Raw genomic sequence first — 20,417 nt, 5'->3', positions numbered from 1 at the left:
CTGAAAAGTTGTCTGGTCAGTGTGGCTCAAGAATATTTCTCTATCCCTCTCCCTTCCTCTCTAAAAATCAATAAAAAAATATTAAAATATCTGAAAATTAATTCTAAAATAATTTTAGAAAAAAATATTGATCATATAGAATAAAATATTGCAAACTTTCCTTTTCTGCTTGCTTGGTTATTTTGTTAAAAATGCCTCCCTAAATGCACATGGAATATCTCTTGCACAAACTAAGTATAATATTAATACCTGTCCTAAATTAGTAGACATTTAGCTTTACCAACAGAGGATTCACCATACACCCTCTTACAGCACTTTTGTAGATCGGAAAGATGTGAGGGTGGTTGGGCCATAGTCACAGGTTCTCCTGTCACTCTCAGAGGTAGACAGTCAGTATATAAACTGTATGGCCAAACCTGCATATGCCGGGAAGAACAGGTCCTGATAGTACCAGGCTTGAAGAGACTATGGGCCTGGCCAGTGTGGCTCAGTGGTTGAACGTTGACCTATGAACGAGGAGGCCACAGTTCGATTCCCGGTCAGGACACATGCCTGGGTTGTGGGCTCAATTCCCAGTGAGGGGTGTGCAGGTGGCAGCCAATCAATGATTCTTTCTCATCATTGATGTTTCTATCTCTCTCTCCCTCTGCCTTCCTTTTTGAAATAAAAAGGAATATATATTAAAAACAAACAAACAGAGACTTTGGGAGTTTGAGTCTCTGTCTTCATACACTTGGGTTCAATTGTTCAGGCCAGATAGGTATTCTGAACATTTATTATGAACAATGCTCTTAATTCTATTTTCACACATAATATATAATTATATTCTTTGGGATATACAGGAAAAGAGAACTTCCTCTTCTCTTTAGGTAACATGCCCATTTTTGTGGCATAAGAATTAAAATTAAGACCCAATATTATGTGTACCTCACCATTTGGGGGAAACCAGGAGGGTCTTAAATGGCCTAACTGTAAGTTCTCCTCCCCATGCGGCTCCTGCAGATAAAGTTCCCCAGCCAGACAGATCTCCTTATCATGGGGTCATGCCAGTTCTTGTTTATTGTTGAGTAGTGAGTTTCAGGTCCCTGACATCCTGAGGAAATATTCAAGCAAATCAACCACATCCTCATGCAGGAACCTGGGGCCACCTCACTCTTGGTACTATAAAGTTGGCTTCCCACAGCCCCTGGTTATTCACGCTGCTTCCAAGTGCACTCCCGTGTGTTCCTGTGTGGCAGACAGTGTTCTCTAACCTTGAGCTATGAGTATATGTAACTTATAAACTGCTGCTTTTCTCATCTGTCCAGTATCAAGTGTCGTGTTTTGGTTATAACCATCTCTCTAAGATGGGAATTCCTCCCTCACCAATGAAATGAAGAGAAGACAATTAAAACAATTACCTAAAAAGTAGGCTGGCCCTAACTGGTTTGGCTCAGTGGATAGAGAGTCGGCCCACAGACTGAAGGGTCTTGGGTTTGATTCTGGTCAAGGGTATGTACCTTGGTTATGGGTTCATCCCCAGTGGGGGTGAGCAAGAGGCAGCTGATTGATGTTTCTCTCTCATTAATGTTTCTAACCCTCTATTCCTCTCCCTTCCTCTTTGTAAAATCAATAAAATATATTTTTTTGGGGAAAAAAGTAGGTTGAATTTAGAAGTGGTCCCCTATGCCCTTAGATGTAATAATCTTAGTTAAAACGTAAATAGTAGAACATAAACACTTTCAAAGTAATGTCAATATCACTGTAAGTAATGTTTGAAAAGGAGAAATGTATTTTGAATATCTAAAAGGAATAATGCAAACAAATATGGTTTGATACACAGGACCTGATATATAGAAAAAATAATAGAAAGGCACTGGAAATAAAAGAATTACAGTGGAGGAAATCAATTAAAGAGATCAACTAAAGAACTTGTATGCATATATGCATAACCCATGGACACAGAAAATAATGTGGTGAAGGCCTGGGGTGAGGGGCAGGGGCATGCTTGAAGAGATCAATGGGGAGGGGGCGGTTAGGAGGGGATAAATGTAACACTTTCGACAATGAAGATTTAAAAAGAGAGAGAGAGAATTACAAAAAGAAAACAAGGTGAGGATATAATACAAGGAGAAAAAGTTTTGAAAGGAGAAAAGGTAAAGTAGCCAAGCTTGCAGGATGGAGGAGACAGAGGTTCAAGAATTCTCTCTCCCTACCACTTTCCCCAGCAGCAGTAGATCCTTAAAGTTTTGCTGAATGATTGACTATATGGAGGAATTTAGTGGGTAATAGGAAGAATAGGAGGTGGTTTAGCATTGAAGCTGCTCTATGTAATTATTTAAAAGGCTGTGTTTGGCCTTGGCCAATGTGGTTCAGTTGATTGGGCGTTGTCCTGTGCACTGAAATGTTGCAGATTTGATTCCGGGTCAGGGCACATGCTTTGGTTGTGGGCTCAATCCCCAGTAGGGGGCGTGTGGGAGGCAGCCAATCGATGTTTCTCTCTCTGGATCTCTGTCTCCCTTTCTCTCTCTAAAAAGTCAAAAAAACATATGTTTTTTAAAAGACTGTGTTTGGTGATGATAATGGTCTTCTGAAGTATAGTAGAGGTTGAAATCAACTATGAGGCTTATGTCTATTATCATCTCATTTCATAAGACACTGAGCTGGCATGGCATGGAGAGGTAGGCTGTGAACCAGATTCTCACAGTCTTGAGGCAATCAAGTTAGCGTCAGTTCAGCTTATATTTATTGAACACAAAACATAATATACACTTACCCTATCAAAGCACAGGGTGGGCTGCATGTTTTAGCATCTGTCGGATAATTACAGTGTCAAGTACTGTACTTGTTCTCAATTAACTTAGAGTCTCTCTGGGAAGCAAAATGGGGTCTATGCAATGAGTGAAAAGAAGGCTTACATTCTGGTCACCAAAAGCCAGCATGGCAGTTGTCAGATAAGTTCTCTGAGTTGTTTGGGTATTGACTGGATTAGTCTCCTTCAGGTGTGGACATACTGGTAGGTATGTATACCAGATAATTAAACAGCAGGCCCATTAGGGTTTTTGTTATGTTTTGTTTTGTTTTATTCACAAGACAAATAATGAAAATAATAAAATATGACAATTAGCTTTACTCAATTATATACTAGTATGCTTGATCTCAAGGATAAGAAGCTGTATGAAGAAATAATAAGATTTAAAGATTAGAGAAGAATGTTAAGACAGGGTGGGAGGGTGTGAAGAATATGAGAATGGTTTTGGGGGCCAAGAAGATACAAGCCTGGCTCTCCCTCCTGAGGTCTGAGCTCTCCACACCAGCTTTCTTCCACTAAGGCAAGCACATTCACCTAATGCCTTCCTCACAGGTTTGTGGTGAAGACCAAAAGAGGTAATCTGTGCCTGGTGTGAGGTGAGAAGTGTTCAATAAAGGCAGCTATGAATACGTAAGACTGGATACAGTTGTGTGCAATACATACTTCAAGGAATGTTTGTATACATTAGCCTGAGAAAAGACATTTTTTTGTAAAGTGCTGCTTAGACTACAAACTGGAATTTAATGCTTATATAATTTGTAGACTAACCCACCCCCTTATTTTAAATTTGGTATTAAAATATAATGATCTTATGTACCCAGCCCAAATTAGGCGAAGGCCCTTATTTAGTGCCATTATATATTATGTATTTAGAGCACCTGGCACATAGTAGCATAGGAGATGGTAGCTGCCACTATTGTGGTGGCTACTTATTATTTGGTGATTTTCTTTTATGGCTGTATTACATAAATGATGTGGAAAAAAATGAAACTTTGGTCCTGGTGTGGCATAAAATGTGTTTTGTTTTGTTTTCCCACTTAAAGACCAACTGAATTTTTGTTTTGGTCAAAATTGACCAGAGTGGTGTGGTAATAACCTCAGTTTTAGGAAGCTTGCTTTTGAAATTGTATTGGTGTTAAACATGTAGGATAATGCAAATGGGTTCACAGATTAATTGTATTATAATAAAGAGTGTTCTCATCTGGTTAAAATAGTTATTTTCATGCATAAAGTTTAAGATGCAATTGTGGATTCTATTTTATGCATAATATATTGTTTATTATTTTAGTTTACTGCATAAATTAATGGTGTTATATTTACATAAGCTTAAAAATCCTCCTCTTCAAACACTGTTTTTATAAGGCTTGTGCTAGAGTTTTTTAGAGAAAATTATAACCTAAGGCTATCTTTAAAATGTCATCTTGAACTTTGTGGAGAAGTAGGTGACGAATACATAAATAAATAAACAGATGTTGTCAAACATCCAAATAAAAATGTGTAATATTCAACTTAAAGATGAGTATTTTATCTATATGATGCCAAAACACCCAGATTTTTGGCTGTCTTTTAATATGAGTGGGAGTTAAGAGTTGACTAGACAGACCGAACCTGGCTCAGTATCTTTCCCTTTTATTTGGAGTTGGAAATGATCCAGACCTATGTTCTGCAGCCTTGAGCATGGGCATGACTGCACATGGCTGGCTTTTCTGTCCAGTGAGTTTTCTCTACTCCAGGGATCCCAGGCATATCTCTGTCCGGGAAATTTGCTTTCTTGCCTATGAAGACAGGAGGACTTTTTGGAGGTTCAGAGATTCTAACTTTTGGCTGGTTTGGTGGTAGGCTCAGCCACTGGCCATTTTCCCCTCACAATGGATATAGGCAAATGTCACTTGCATTTCAAACTAAATTACTTAAGCACGCACAGACAGATTCAGGAACTCTGATTTCCTTTGGTCCTGGTGTGGCATAAAATGTGTGTGTGTGCTTTTTTGTTTGTTTGTTTGTTTTTCACTTAAAGACCAACTGAATTTTTGTTCTGGTCAAAATAGACCAGACCTTACTGGGCATGCATCTAAACTGCAGCTTCCTGGCAAAGCTGTATAAATGGCATGACTATATTACCTAGTCTCCGCTTTACTCCTTTACTGTTATTTAATATCCAGGTTATTATAATGGTATCAATACTACTTGAGGCACATTGGTTTCAAACTGAAGTATAAAGTATATTATTGATAATATAAGATAAAATATAATACATGATAAAACATTTCTTCTCCCTACATGAGCATTGCATATAGAAGATTTTGATTCTGAACTCTAAGAGCTACCAGCCAAATTTCAAAATGAGGAAGGGAGTGGAGATCAGGAGTCTGCACTCAGAATGGCTACTGGAAAAGCAAAGCATGTGTTCTTTTTGTAGTGAATCCAAGGCTACATGGAGGCCTCTCTACTATGTCAATTGAGGGAATACCACAAATGTTATTTGGAACAGAGTCTCTCTGCACAACTCCATGGGGCACCATTTGATTTATGTAGTGCAGTGCATAATGTATGCACCTGTATACAGCAGTCCTGCTTGCACTAACATCAACTCCAGCTCAGGTCTCTGAGAGTATTTGAGCTTCTGTCCTTTGTGATGAAGATATTGAGGGTGTTTGTCTCTATATGTGTGAGATAATAGAAAAAAAATCTATGTATATATTGGTATCAGCATAGAGAGCTAGCATAGAGTTCCTGAAACCTTGGAATTTCTTTAGTGATAAGAATATTAGGGGCACCCTGGTTCCTGACCTTAGCTCCCTTGGAATATCCTGGATGATAGGAATGTCCTTTGTTCTAAGAAGGCAACTCTGGGTGGGCTCCTAGATGGCTCCTGGGGGTGGGGGTGGGGGGGGTAGGGGCTGATCACCAAAAAGATAAGCCATGATTAGAAGCTTGAATTTTCAGTTCTACCTCCCATTCTTCAGAGGGGGAGAGGGGCTGGAAATGAAGCTAATGATCAATCATGATTACATGAGGAAGTTGCTATAAAATTCCAACAGTATGGGGTTCCTGGAACTTTCAGGTGAGTGAATTCATCCACACCAGGAGGGTGATATGCCCCAACTCCAGGGTGACAGAGATCCTGTGTGTGGGGCCCTCCTGAACCTTGCCCTATGTATGTCTTCCTGTTCATCTGCATTTTTTATCATACTCTTTAATAAACTGGTAAGTGTAAGTAAGTTTTTCCCTGAGTTCTGTGAGCCACTCTAGAAAATCAATTGAACCTAAGTGTGTGTGTGGGGGGGGGGGGGGGGGGGGGTGAGAGGGGGAGGGTCGTGGGAACTTCCAATTTGTAGCCAAGTTAGACAGAAGTTGTGGGTAACCTGGGGATTTACTACTTGCTATTTGCATCTGAGCACTTAACCTGGGGGGATCTGATGCTACTTCCAGGTAGATAGTATCAGAATTGAGTTAAATTATAAAATTGAGTTAAATTATAAAACACCCCAATGTTGTTACAGAATTGCTAGATGTCAGGAAACCCCACACACATCTGCTGTCAGAAGTGTTGTGAGTATGGTATAGTGTGAGAGTCAAGGAGAAACACAGGAGAGAAGATGGGGTTTCCTCCCAATAAAATATAAATGTGTTCTTCTGGAGGATCAGCCTATGAATCTATTAATAACTGTTATCCTAGAGCAAATTTGTGAGTAATGGGAGTTGGAGACAAGTTAAAATGAAGCTGAGAAGGGCAGGCCTAAATCTGGTCCATGTTGGAAGTTTTGAATGAACAAGACATAGCACAGACTGCTGGGAACTGGCAGAAGAAAAAGGAGTGAGAAGGACATGTTTTCAATTGCTAGAATAAAATTCCTTCTTTCAGAACTTGACATAGTTCCAGATAGTTGGCCATGTCCAGCTTGCTCTTCTTTTCTCTTTCCAAAGGACTGTACCTCATTAGAGTTCTATTGATAGAATGTTGATATGACTAGAAGCTTCATAAACTGGAAGGGAAAAGCTCTTTAGAAGTAGAAATTATTAAAATATTTCTATTACATGATAGGCCCAGGAGATAAAACTACAATGGCAGAATCCTAATATCAGGAGAGGCCTTTAAACCCCTTGACAATTTGGTTTCATTCCCAGGCAGTCCATTCTTTTCCTCATCAACATTAGTAAGCCTGAAGGACTGGCCTGGGCCAACCTTCTCTGTAGCTCACACGGAGGCGCCCAGACATCTGTATGCTCCTCTCATTGGGAAAAGCCCCTCCTTAGTGGGGTTGTTCTGAGGGTAGAGTGGAGGCTGTGATTGTAATCCCAAACTATCATATCTTGATCTACTCAGTCCTAATCAAGCGTCAATCTCCACTGCCTCTCATAGGAAGACCCATCTTAAACCTAAAGTGCTCCAGAATATACCACTGTAGAGAGGTTTGTATTTTTTTTGGGATTCTCATTATCTGTCTAATTGCAGAGCTCTTCCCTTCCCCTCCCCCTGAAATAATACAACTGAATGTTGTTGTTTTTTTATTTCAAGAAAAACTATTTTAAATATAATAATGTTACATGCAATAAACATTAATATTTCAAGAAAATAGGATTTTAAATATAATATTACCCAAACTGTACTAACATAGTATGTCACAAAAGTTGTACAAAATATTAAAAATCTAAAAATAGCAGGTTTACTTCTATTATATTCTAAAATATATTTTCCTCTGGCTCTATTTTGGTTCATCACTTTATGTTGTTCATTATATTCCACAAATGAGTGAAATCATGTGATATTTATCTTTCTCCAACTGGATTATTTCACTTAGCATAATGCTCTCCAGGTCCATCCATGCTGTTGCAAATGGTAAGAGTTCCTTCTTTTTTACAGCAGTATAGTATTTCATTGTATAGATGTACCACCGTTTTTTATCCACTCATCTGCTGATGGGCACTTAGGCTGTTTCCAAATCTTAGCTATTGTAAATTGTGCTGCTATGAACATAGGGTTGCATATATCCTTTCTGATTGGTGTTTCAGAACTTGGGATATATTCCTAGAAGTGGGATTACTGGGTCAAATGGGAGATCCATTTTAAATTTTTTTTCTGAAACTTCATACTGTTTTCCACAGTGGCTGCACCAGGCTGCATTGCCACCAGCAGTGCAAAAGGATTCCTTTTGCTTCGCATCCTCTCCAGCACTTGTCGTTTGTTCATTTGTTGATGAAAGCTATTCTGACAGGTATGAGATGGTACCTCATTGTCGTTTTGATTTTCATCTATCGGATGATTAGTGACTTTGAGGATGTTTTCATATGTCTCTTGGCCTTCTTTAGGTCCTCTTTCGAAAAGTGTCTATTGAGGTTCTTTGCCCATTTTTTGATTGGGTTGTTTATCTTCCTTTTGTTAAGTTGTATGAGTTCCCTGTAAATGTTGGAGATTAAACCCTTATCAGAGATAATATTGGCAATTTGTTCTTCCATGCAGTGGGCTTTCTTATTGTTCTGTTGATGGTTTCCTTTGCTGTGCAAACGCTTTTTATTTTGATGTAGTCCCATTTGTTTATTTTCCCTTAGTTTCCATTTCCTTAGGTGCTGTATCAGTAAAGATATTGCTACAACATATGTCTGATATTTTGCTGCCTATGGATTCTTCTAAGATTTTTATGATTTCCCGTCTTACATTTAAGTCCTTTATCCACTTTGAGTTTATTTTTGTGTACAGTGTAAGTTGGTGGTAAGTTCGTTTTTTTGCATGTATCTGTCCAATTTTCCCAACACAATTTATTGAAGAGATTATCTTGACTATTGTATACTCTTGCCTCCTTTGTCAAATATTAATTGAGTATAATGGCTTGGGTTGACTTCTGGGTTCTCTGTTCTGTTACATTGATCTATATGTCTGTTCCTGTGCCAGTAACAGGCAGTTTTGAGAACCGTGGCTTTGCAATATAGTTTGATATCTGGTAATGTGGTCCTTCAAACTTTGTTCTTCTTTCTCAGGATTGCTGCAGCTATTTGGGGTCTTTTTTATTCCATATGAATTTTTGGAGAGTTTGTTCTAGGTCTGTGAAATATTCCATTGGTATCTTAATGGGGATTGCATTGAATCCATATATTGCTTTGGGTAGTATGGACATTTTAATGATGTTGATTCTACCAATCCATGAACATGGTATATTCTTCCATATGTTTATGTCTTCCCCTATCTCATTTTTCAACTTCCTGCAGTTTTCCAAGTACAGGTCTTTCACTTCCTCAGTTAAGTTTATTCCTAGGTATCTTAATTTTTTGGTACCATGGTAAATGGGATTGTGTTTTTAGTTTTTCTTTCTGTGAGTTCATTATTGGTGTATAAAAAAAGCCATAGATTTTTGGGTCTTAATTTTGTGATTGGGTTTTCAATGTACAATATCATGTCATCTGCAAATTATGACAATTTTACTTTTTCTTTTCCAATTTGGATGCCATTTATTTCTTCTTTTTGTCTGATCACTATTTCAAGCACATCCATTACTATGTCAAACAGGAGTGCTACAAGTGGGCATCCCTGTCTTGTTCCTGTTCTTAGGGGAAATGGTTTTAGTTTTTGTCCATTGAGTATGATGTTGGTTGTAGATTTGTCATATATGGTCTTTATTATGCTGAGATATGCTCCCTTCATTCCCACTTTGCTGAGAGTTTTTATCAAAAATAGGTGTTGGATTTAGTCAAATGTTTTTTCTGCGTCTATCAGTATGGTCATGTGATTTTTGTCTTTCAATTTGTTTGTGATGTTTCACATTAATTGAGTTGCAAATATTGTACCAGCCTTGTATCCCTGGAATAAATCCCACTTGATGTTGAGGATTTTAGCAGCTATGTTCATCAGGGATATTGCCCTGTAATTCTCTTTCTTTTTAGTGTCTTTATCTGGTTTTGGAATTAGCATAATGCTGGCCTCATAAATAGAGTTTGGAGTGTTCCTTCCTCTTGGATTTTCTGAAATAGTTTGAGGAGTATAGCTGTTAGTTCTTTGAATGTTTGGTAAAACTCCCCTGTGAAGTCGACTGGACCAGGGATTTTGTTTAGTGGGAATGTTTTTTATTACTGCTTCTATTTCATTAGTTTTTATTGGCCTATTCAGTTTTTTTATTTGTCCTGATTCAGTTTTGTGAGATTGTATTTTTCTAGGAATTTGTCTATTTCATCTACATTGTCCAATTTGTTGGCATGTAGTTGTTCATATTTTTTTCTTAAAATCCTTTTTGTTTCTGTGATGTCAGTGGTTACTCCTCCACTTTTGTTTCTGATTTTATTCATTTGGGTCCGGTCTCTTTGTTTCTTGATGAGTCTTGCTAATGGTTTATCAATTTTGTTTATCCTTTCAAAGAACCAGCACTTAGTTTCATTGATTTTTTTTCTTTCTTTCTTTTTTTTTTGACTCTATGTTATTTATTTCTGCTCTGATCTTTATTATTTCCTTCCTTATACTTTGGGCTTTTCTTATTGTTCTCTTTCTAGTTCTTTAAGTTGAAGGGTTAAATAGTTTATTGCTGATTTTTCTCGTTTTTTGAGGTATGCCTGTAGTGCTATGAACTTCCCTCTCAAGACTGCTTTTGCTATGTCCCAGAGATTTTGAGTTGTTGTGTGTGCATTTTCATTTATTTCCAGGAAGTTTTTGATTTCCTTCTTGATCTTGTTGGTAACCCATTCATTGTTTAATAACATGCTATTTAGCCTCCACATGTTTGAATGTTTTTGGTGTTTTTTGTTTTTGTGTTTTTTTTTACTATGGTTGATTTCTAATTTCATCCCACTGTGATCTGAGAAATGCTTGATATGATTTCAATCTTTTTGAATTTGTAGAGTCTTGTTTTGTGTCCTAACATGTGGTCTATCTTTGTGAATGATCCATGTGAACTTGAGAAGAATGTATATTCTAGCTATGTTGGGGTGAAATGTTCAATAAATATCAATTAAATCCATCTGATCCAGTGTGTCCTTTGAGTCTGTTTCCTTGTTAAGTTTTTTAAAAAATATATTTTATTGATTTTTTTACAGAGAGGAGGGTAGAGGGATAGAGAGTTAGAAACATCAATGAGAGAGAAACATTGATCAGCTGCCTCCTGCACACCCCCTACTGGGGATGTGCCCGCAACCAAGGTACATGCCCTTGACTAGAACAGAACCTGGGATCTTTCAGTGCGCAGGCTGATGCTCTATCCACTGAGCCAAACTCGTTAGGGCTCCTTGTTAAGTTTTTGTCTGGAAGATCTATCCAGTGAAGTCAGCCGGGTGTGCAATTCCCCTACTGTGACTGTATTGTTGTCTACCTCTCCATTAAAGTCCTCTATAGGTTTTTTAAATACATTTAAGTCCTCCTATGTTGGGTGCATATATAATTACTATGGTTATATCTTCTTGTTGGACCAATCCCTTTAGTATTATGTAGTGGGCTTTGTTGTCTCTTGTGATGGCCTTTGTTTTAAAGTCCATTTTGTCAGATATGAGTATTGCTGCTCCAACTTTTTTTTCTTTTCCATTTGCATGGAAAAATTTTTTTCCATCTCTTCACTCTCATCCTCGGTGTGTCTTTTGTTTTGAGGTGGGTCTCCTGTAGACAGCATATAGTTGAGTCATGTTTTTGTATCCATTCTACTACCCTATGCCTTTTGATTGGACATTTAGTCCATTTACATTTAGGGTTATTATTGATAGGTAGTTATTTATTGTCATTATATTCCTGTATGGTTAGGTTTCTCTCTTTTACTTCTTCTCATTAAAGCAATCCCTTTGGCATTTCTTGTAATGCTGGCTTGGTGATGATGAAATCCTTTAGCCTTTTTATTTTTGTCTGGGAAGCTCTTTATTTGACCATCTATTTTGAATGATAGCCTTGCTGGATCTAGTAATCTTGGTCTCAGATCCTTGCTTTCCAATACCTTGAGTACTTCATGCCATTCCCTTCTGGCCTGTAGAGTTTCTGATGAGAATTCAGGTGTCAGCCTTGTGGGAACTCCTTTGTAGATAACAGTTTTCTTTTCTTTTGCTGGTTTTAAAATTCTCTCTTTGTCTTTAATTTTTGGCATTTTAATTATGATGTATCTGGGTATGGACCTGTTTGGGTTCTTCTTGTTTGGGGTTCGCTCTGCCTCCTGAACTTGTGTGACTTTTCCTTTACCAGGTTAGGGAAGTTTTCTGCCATTATTTCTTCAAAAACCTACTCTATCCCTTTCTCCCTTTCTGCCTTTTCTGGCACACCTGCTATTCTAATATTGTTATGTTTTATATTGTCCCACCGATCCCTTAAGCTGTCCTCTTGTTTTTTTCTTTCTGGTTTTCTGGCTGAGTGATACTTTCAACTCTGTCTTCTAATTCACTGATTCAATACTTAGCTTCCCCTAATCTGCTGAGTATTCCTTCCAATGTGTTCTTTGTTTATGTTACATCATTTTTTATCTCAGATGGTTCTTTTTCCATAGTTACTATATCTTTTTTCATACTGTTGAGCATCTTTACCATCATTACTCTGAATTCTGTTTCAGATAAATTTCTTATCTCCACTTCATTTATCTCTTCTTCTGGAGAATTCTCTAGTTCTTTCATTTGAGAATTCTTTCTTTGTCTCCTCATTTGGCTTTCTGTTTGGGTTTGTGACTATGTAGTAGGTAGATCCTCTACTCCTGTGAATCTCTAGTGCAGGACAGTTTTAAAGGCTGTTTCTGACTAATTAGATCAGGCAAAGACTCAAAGCCTCCAGAGACTACCTCTGCCTACAGACTGATAGGATTCTGACTTGAATTTCCCCCCAGGAAATCATCCTTAGGTGTGGTGAGAGTTTTTTTAAACAGTGTGGTGCATTTGCTACTGCCTGGAGGCTAATTGTTATTTTTAATCTCTTAAGAGGCCTCAGGGCAAGGTGTTTTCCAATAGGGTGTATCACCTGTCTTCTCTCCAGGCAAGGCAGATATTTATGTGGGAAAGATGTCCTCCACTACATGAGGGAATGACTCAGCCCAGGAAACTTGGGGTGTCTGCCTTCTGAGATCTATCCCCTGAGTCCCCAGTCCTGGTTTCTGCCCTCACAGCTCCAGTTCTCTTCACCCCCCCTCTATCAGAGCACAAGGTGGGTGGCTCCACAGGGAATTTTGTGCATTGGCCCTTTAAGAGAGTGCCTGAATTTTCAGCCATCTCTCCCTGGCAGACAATGTCCCGCTGCTTTTCACAACCAATTGTTATGTGGATACCCTCCTCAGTTTTGGTGTTCTCTGCTTGGGGGGCCCAGCTTGGGGATTAGATCCCAGAGTTCTCAGTGGAAAATCCCCACAACTGAGATATCTATCCAGGACTTCAGTTTCTGTCTGTGGGCACCTGGTCAGCCCTTTCGTGCCTCTGCTCCTCCTACCAGTCTCTAGGTGCTTTCTACATTCCATCTTTAGGTGTCAGGGTTCTCTCCTGTGAGTTTTCTGTTGATTATTCAGGAAGTTTTTCTGTATTTGAGTTGTAATTCCAGTTTGTTCCTGGGAGGATGTTAGTGCAGCATCCACTTACACTGCCACCATTTTTAATCTCTTCAACTGAATGTTTTGCAATTGGGGAAGATTATCTCCTATTTCTGGACACCAAAAAATCAAAATCAGTGCTGGTATATGTTAGGTTTGATCAAATAATTGAATTGATGCCCCCTCCCTTGGGAACTGACCTTTAGGCCCCTTCACAAGGACATTCCACATGCTTAGATCATTATCTCTCCCCTTCGGAGTTTCCCAGAATCTGAACCTGCACAGAGAATTCTCCACCCAGAAAAAGCCTGACTAGAGTCCTTTAAAACCCTCTGACTCCCCATCTTTGGAGGCTGGCACCATTTTGGGACTCAGCCATCTGGTTTTCCAGTTGACCTAATAAATTCATAATTCTTTACCCCCTTTGGCCTGGTGCATTCCTCCTTCGATGACCCTAACATTTGGTGCTGAAACCCAGGAGGGTTCCACAGGGAAGGGGAAGCAGCTTCAGTCACCCCGAGTTTGCTACTTGGAGAGCAGTAGACAGTAGCAGCTTGACCTGGGCTTACCTCTGAATCCTATTTGGGTGACTTGATTGCCGGCCTTGATAAGGCTTCCCTCCCTTCTGCCTGCCCCCGCTCTGAAATCCCCTCCCCGAGCCAGCCAAGGAGGATGCAGGATCAGGAATCTCTCCTTCTCCATTGCTGACCCTCCATCCCACACCGGCCAATCTTCTCTTGGTGACTGACGTTCCACAATTCCCCTCATCTCCAGTCTTCTGCCCACTCTCTCTCACTGACTTCTCAAAAGTCACTTGTCTCAAAAGTCCTAGTGCTAGGCCAGAAGACTCCTCAGCTGTTTGACTTTGGGTCTTTCTGGATTGGGGACTCTCAGTCTGGAGGGTCACCTCTCATTTCCCATGGTGATTTGTTTAGCAGTGAGGATGCCTGCCCTAAACAGTCACCTTTGGACTTGTGGTTTGTCACTCACCCCTCCCCTCGTGGGTCACATTTACCCCCTTATCATGGAGAACACTCCCTGTGCACCACCAAAAATGACCCCTCTCAGCTCTCTCCTTAAAAATCTTGACTGCCTCAGACTCATGGGGGAGATCAGGCCCAAGTGCCTCATTTTCTTTTGTAACACTGTTTGGACACAATATAAACTAAATAATGAGTCTCACTGGCCTGAAAATGGCACTTTCTATTTTAACACATTGTGCATTAGATAATTTCTGTCACCACAATGGAAAATGGTCAGAGATTCCCTACATCTAGGCCTTTTTCAACCTCTAGTCTCAACCCTCTCTCTGTCAGTCTGCTCTACCCACCAGATCTTTCTCCTTCACACAAAACATCATACCCCTAACATTTCTGATTCTGAATCTACTTTTGACCCAGTAGACCTCTGACCTCCCAATACACATCCCCTCCCTCATCTGCAGTAGATTCCCAAAACCAAGACACTCCGACCCATCAATCACCTTCTCCACCAGCCCCTCAGAGCCCAAATCCCAAGAATGCAAGCTCCAAAACAGCCTTTCCTCACCTAACACTTGCTCTCGGGCCATCCAAAGACCACCCTCCTCAACAGCCTCTTCTATTCCTGTGCCCATTCTATCCCTGAGGGAGGTAGCAGGAACTGAGGGTATTATCTGGGTACACATCCCATTTTCCATGTCCAACCTTGCACAGATTGATTAGCATTTCAGGACTTTTCCCACTGACCCAACCACCTTTACTAAGGAATTTGAGTGTCTTACCCAGTCCTATGACCTGACCTGGCATGACATCTATGTCATCATGTCCTTCTCTCTCACCCCAGAGGAGAAGGAATACATCTGACCAGCAGCTCAGGACCATGTTGATGCCCTCCAAAGACAGGACTCAGTGTCCAACCTGGTTGGTGCTGACACAGTCCCTTCAACTGACCCGAGGTGGGATTATCAGGTCAATTCTCCAGGGTGCTGGCTCAGTAGCTATATAATCACCTGTCTTATTGCCAGACTCATAAAGGCTGCCCATAAGGCGGTCAATTATGACAAACTTAATGAAATCACTCAAGGCCCTGAGGACAACTCAGTTCTCATTTCTCTTCTGCCTCATGGAAGCCTTACAGAAATTTACCACCTTCGAGTCCACCTACCCAGAGGAAACACTTCTTATGAACACCCATTATATATCCCAATCAACCCCTGACATTTGCTGCAAACTTCAAAAAATGGACAGGTCCACAAACCCCTCAAAAAGACCTCATTAACCTGGCCTTTAAGGTCTTTAATAATAGATGAGGAGACCCAAATCCAAAAACAAAGGCAAGATCAGGCCAAGGCTGAGGCCCAGAAAAAGGCCTTCCAGCTCCTAGCTACCGCTCTCATGAACCCCAAACAAAGTGCCAGTCCTCCAACCAAGGGTAAGTCAGGAGCAAAACCGCCTCTGTGCCCATGCTTCAAATGCAGCAAGGAAGGACACTGAGCCAAGTCCTGCTCAAACCCGAGACTCCTGCTTGGGCCCTGCACAGGGTGTGGAAGGGAAGACCACTGGAAATCAGATTGTAGTCTGGCCCCTCTAGGTCGGACCTCAGCAAGGCCAGCCTCTGGATCTGATTTGGAGCTCCCAGACCTCCTGGGACTGGCCACTGAAGACTGAAGCTGCCCAGGCCTTGACAGGGCCCCACACTTACATCACCAGGATAGATCCTCAGGTAATGATTGTGGTGGCAGGTAAGCCAATCTCCTTTTTAATTGACACTGGGTCCACTTATTCTGTTCTCTCCAGATTTGCTGGGACCGTTGTCTCCTTCTAAGTCTCTATTATGGGACTTGACAGATTAGTCTCACAATCATTAGCCACCTCACCTCTACACTGCATCTTACTAAATACCCCCATTCACTCTTTTCTAGTTCTACCTTGGTGCCCGCCCAGAGCTACCATGCATCCCCTCATAAAACTCAGTTGTCCCAAACCACAGTCACGTACTTCAGTTTCACTCTGAGCCCACAAAGCCATGCCATTCCTTAGACTGTAAACACCTTATCTCTTCCATGATTGTCCACTCCTCTAAACAAGAAATATTTTCCTTTCTTGGGCTCTCTGGTGGCGACTCTCACTTCTGAGTTTTCTACTTCAGTCTTCTTGCAAATCTCCTCTATGACATGACTTGGCAAAGGGACCGCTCACTGAGCCTTTATATCCCAAGGCCAGCATTCTAACCCCCTTCAATGCCCTGAAAACTGCTCTGAGGTCAGCATCTTTTTACCACCGCCCCCCCTCCCCCACTTTCCCAAAGAACAACTTTCTTTATTGCAAAACTACAAATGCTTATTTAACAGTCCGGCTACTATCAGAAGCTGAACTCATTATCATCCAAACCTTAGCATGTTATCTCTAAGAAAAAATGTGGCAGTTTTAAGTCCAAGTGGCTAGAGGCCTGGGAACAGACTGCTAGGCCTGTTCCCTCTTCCCCTCCATCTTTTCTCCAGCCTCATATGCCTATATATAATTTTCCAATGTCTTTGGAAACTTAAAAGGTTTTAGAGCATTGCTGGGTTAAATGAGAAACATCTAAATATTTTAAAATAACATAAAATACTGAAACATTGATTGCTAGACAAGTTTTAATTCACCTGCTCTTAGTTTTTATTACAGAAGGTCTCATACTTTGTTGAAGGTATATTTTCTTGAAAGTAAGAGTATGTTGAAAGTGTGTTCATAAATGTAAATGCTGGTTGTTTATTTTTTGGCTAAAGCTGGTTATTTATGAATGGATAGAAGGTTTGTGTTGTCCAGTGAGTCAGGACCTGATCACCCCTGATGTCAAAGGGACCCCTTTTCTCCTAGTAAACTAAAGCAGCCCCACCCAGGTTCTCTCCTGTTGCTTAAGTCTCTATATCTGAGCCTAGACTTTCTTTATTTCCACTGCTCATTCACAGTCCTTGACACTATCACTGAAATCCTCAACAGGTCTTCCTGCTTGGTATTTAGGAACCTCTCTCCCCTCTTCTAGCCTTCTTAAAAGTCATACACTGCAAAGGACACTGAGTCAAGAATGATCCCGTAACACAGGGAAATAACAAAGCAGACCAGAAGGCCAAGGCAGCGGCTCAGAGGAAGCCTCCATCTCCCCAACTCTTAGCTAAACCCCATATAAGACCATAATACACTCCAGAGGTATTTCAGTCCTTATTAGCTCTTGAGGCCACTCAGGAAGATCCATGGTTAAAATTTCAGGGAAAATATATCCTTCCCCAGGGACAGGTCCATGATAGCTTACAGGCTATTCACAATTCCTTACATATAGGATACAGACCACCTTTACAATTCCTAAAAACCCCCATCACATGTCCTCGCCTAGCCTTCCTACTGCAAGATATCACCAAAACCTGTTCTACTTGTTACTCAGTATCTCCCTAAGGACATTAGACTTCCTTCTTTCCCCACTCATCAGGCTAGGGGCCAAATCCCTGGACAAGACTGGCAAATTGACTTCACTCACATGCCCCTATTAAAAAAAAACAAAAAACAAATATCTCTTTTTTTTTTTTTTTCCGATGCAAAAGCATAAGAGTCTTTATTCGAGCTAGCTCGGCTCCCCCACCTTGCCGACGCAGCGACAGGAAGCAGAGAGAGATAACTCTGTGTGGAGACGGGTTATATAGGGGGAGTTGGAGGAAGGGGAGGAGAAAGGACTGTGCTCTGCCGATTGGCCAGGCACAAGTCGGTGTCTTGTTCCTGGGTGTGGCTAGCGGAGGCTTAGACTTCCGGGAAGAAGCTCCTTGCCAACCACGTGGCCAAGGTAAGATGGAGCACTTACCCTGGGGCAAGATGGAGGGCGTAGCCCTTACCCTGGGGCAAGGTGGAGGGCGTAGCCCTTACCCTGGGGCAAGGTGGAGGGCCTAGCCCTTACCCTGGGGCAAGGTGGAGGGCCTAGCCCTTACCCTGGGGCAAGGTAGAGGGCCTAGCCCTCGCCCTTTCATTCCCCCCTTTAAAACAAATATCTCTTAACCTTAGTAGATACATTCTCAGGCTGGGTAGAAACATTCCCCACTAGGTCTGAAAAGTCCTCTGAGTTCACTCAAACTTTCATTCAGCATAGCATTCCCAGATTTGGCCTACCCACCTCATTACAATCAGATAATAGACCTGCTTTCATATCTCAAATAACTCAGCAGGTCTCCTCCACTCTGAACATCCAGTGGAACTTACACAACCCTAATCTTCAGGGAAGGTAGAAAAGGCAAATTCCTTAATTAAGTCTCACCTAACTAAATTAACTCTCAAAACTAAAGAATTGTAAACTACTCTCCTAACTCTAGCCCTTATGCACATCAGGACAACCCCCTGTGCACCCTCCTTAGTCCCTTTGAACTCATGTATGGAAGACCCTTCTTATTAGGAAAATTTTCTTGTGCAGAGACCTCTCTTGGAGAATATGTCCCATTTTAAATCTCATCATATAATTACTGAAGAACATACCGATCAGGTCTTCCCACAACTTTTACAGGAGATATTCCCCCCTACTCCTCCTAAAAGAAATCCATCAATAATTTATAGCCCTGATGGCAAGACCCTTATCAGGTACTCTTTTTTTTAAAAAAATTCTTTATTGAATAAGTTATTACATATGTGTCCTTATCCTCACATTACCCCCGTCACCCAACTCATGGCCTCACACCCCTGTTGGCTGTGTCCATTGGTTAGGCCTATATGCTTGCATAAAGTCCTTTGGTTGATCTCTCCCCCTTACCCTCACTCTTCTGTAACATCCCTCTGAGGTTTGACAGTTTGATAGATGTTTCTCTGTCTCTGGATCTGTTTTTGTTTATCAGTTTATGTTCATTATATTCCATAAATGAGTGAGATCATGTGATATTTATCTTTCTCTGACTGGCTAATTTCACTTAGCATAATGTTCTCCAGTTCCATCCATGCTGTTGCAAATGGTAAGAACTGCTTCTTTTCTTTTAACGCAGCGTAGTATTCTATTGTGTAGAGGAACCACAAGATTTTAATTCACTCATCTGCTGTTGGGCACTTAGGCTGTTTCCAAATCTTAGCAATGGTGAATTGTGCTGCTATGAACATAGGGGTGCATATACCATTTCTAATTGGTGTTTCTAGTTTCTTGGGATATATTCCTAGAAGTGGGATCACTGGGTCAAATGGGAGTTCCATTTTTAGCTGTTTTGAGGAAACTCCATACTGTTCTCGTCAGTGGCTGCACCAGTCTGCATTCCCACCAGCAGTGCACAAAGGTTCCTTTTCCTCCACATCCTCACCAGCACTTTTCTTTTGTTGATTTGTTGATGATAGCCATTCTGACAGGTGTGAGGTGGAACCGCATTGTCGTTTTGATTTGCATCTCTCAGATGATTAGGGACTTTGAAAATGTTTTCATATGTCTCTTGGCCTTTCTTCTGTCTTCTTTTGAAAAGTATCTATTTAGGTCCTTTGCCCATTTTTTGATTGGGTTGTTCATCTTCCTTTTGTTAAGTTGTATGAGTTCCCTGTAAATGTTGGAGATTAAACCCTTATTGGTGATAACATTTGCAAATATGTTCTCCCATGCAGTGGGCTTTTTTGTTGTTTTGTTGAAGGTTTCCTTTCTGTGCAAAAGCTTTTTATTTTGATGTAGTCCCATTTGTTTATTTTTTCTTTAGTTTCCATTGCCCTAAGAGCAGTATCAGTGAAAAAATTGCTTTGGCATATGTCTGAGATTTTGCTGCCTATGGATTCCTCTAGTATTTTTACGGTTTCCTGTCTTATGTTTAAGTCCTTTATCCATTTTGAGTTTATTTTTGTGTATGGTGTAAGTTGGTGGTCTAGGTTCATTTTTTTGCATGTATCTGTCCAATTTTCCCAACACCATTTATCGAAGAGGCTGTCTTGACTCCATTGTATGTTCATGCCTCCTTTGTCAAATATTAATTGAGCATAGTGGTTTGGGTTGATTTCTGGGTTCTCCATTCTATTCCATTGATCTGTATGTCTGTTCTTGTGCCAGTACCAGGCAGTTTTGAGAACAGTGGCTTTGTAATACAGCTTGATATCTGGTATTGAGATCCCACCTACTTTGTTTTTCTTTCTCAGGATTGCTGCAGCTATTCGGGGTCTTTTTTAATTCCAGATGAATTTTTGGAGAGTTCGTTCTAGGTCTGTGAAATATGCTGT

Source organism: Myotis yumanensis, unplaced genomic scaffold, assembly GCF_028538775.1.
Source record: "Myotis yumanensis isolate MYYU_CA2020_CCGP unplaced genomic scaffold, mMyoYum1.0.hap1 SCAF_1, whole genome shotgun sequence".
Lineage (NCBI taxonomy): Eukaryota > Metazoa > Chordata > Mammalia > Chiroptera > Vespertilionidae > Myotis > Myotis yumanensis.
Note: the sequence above shows the minus strand (reverse complement) of the source record.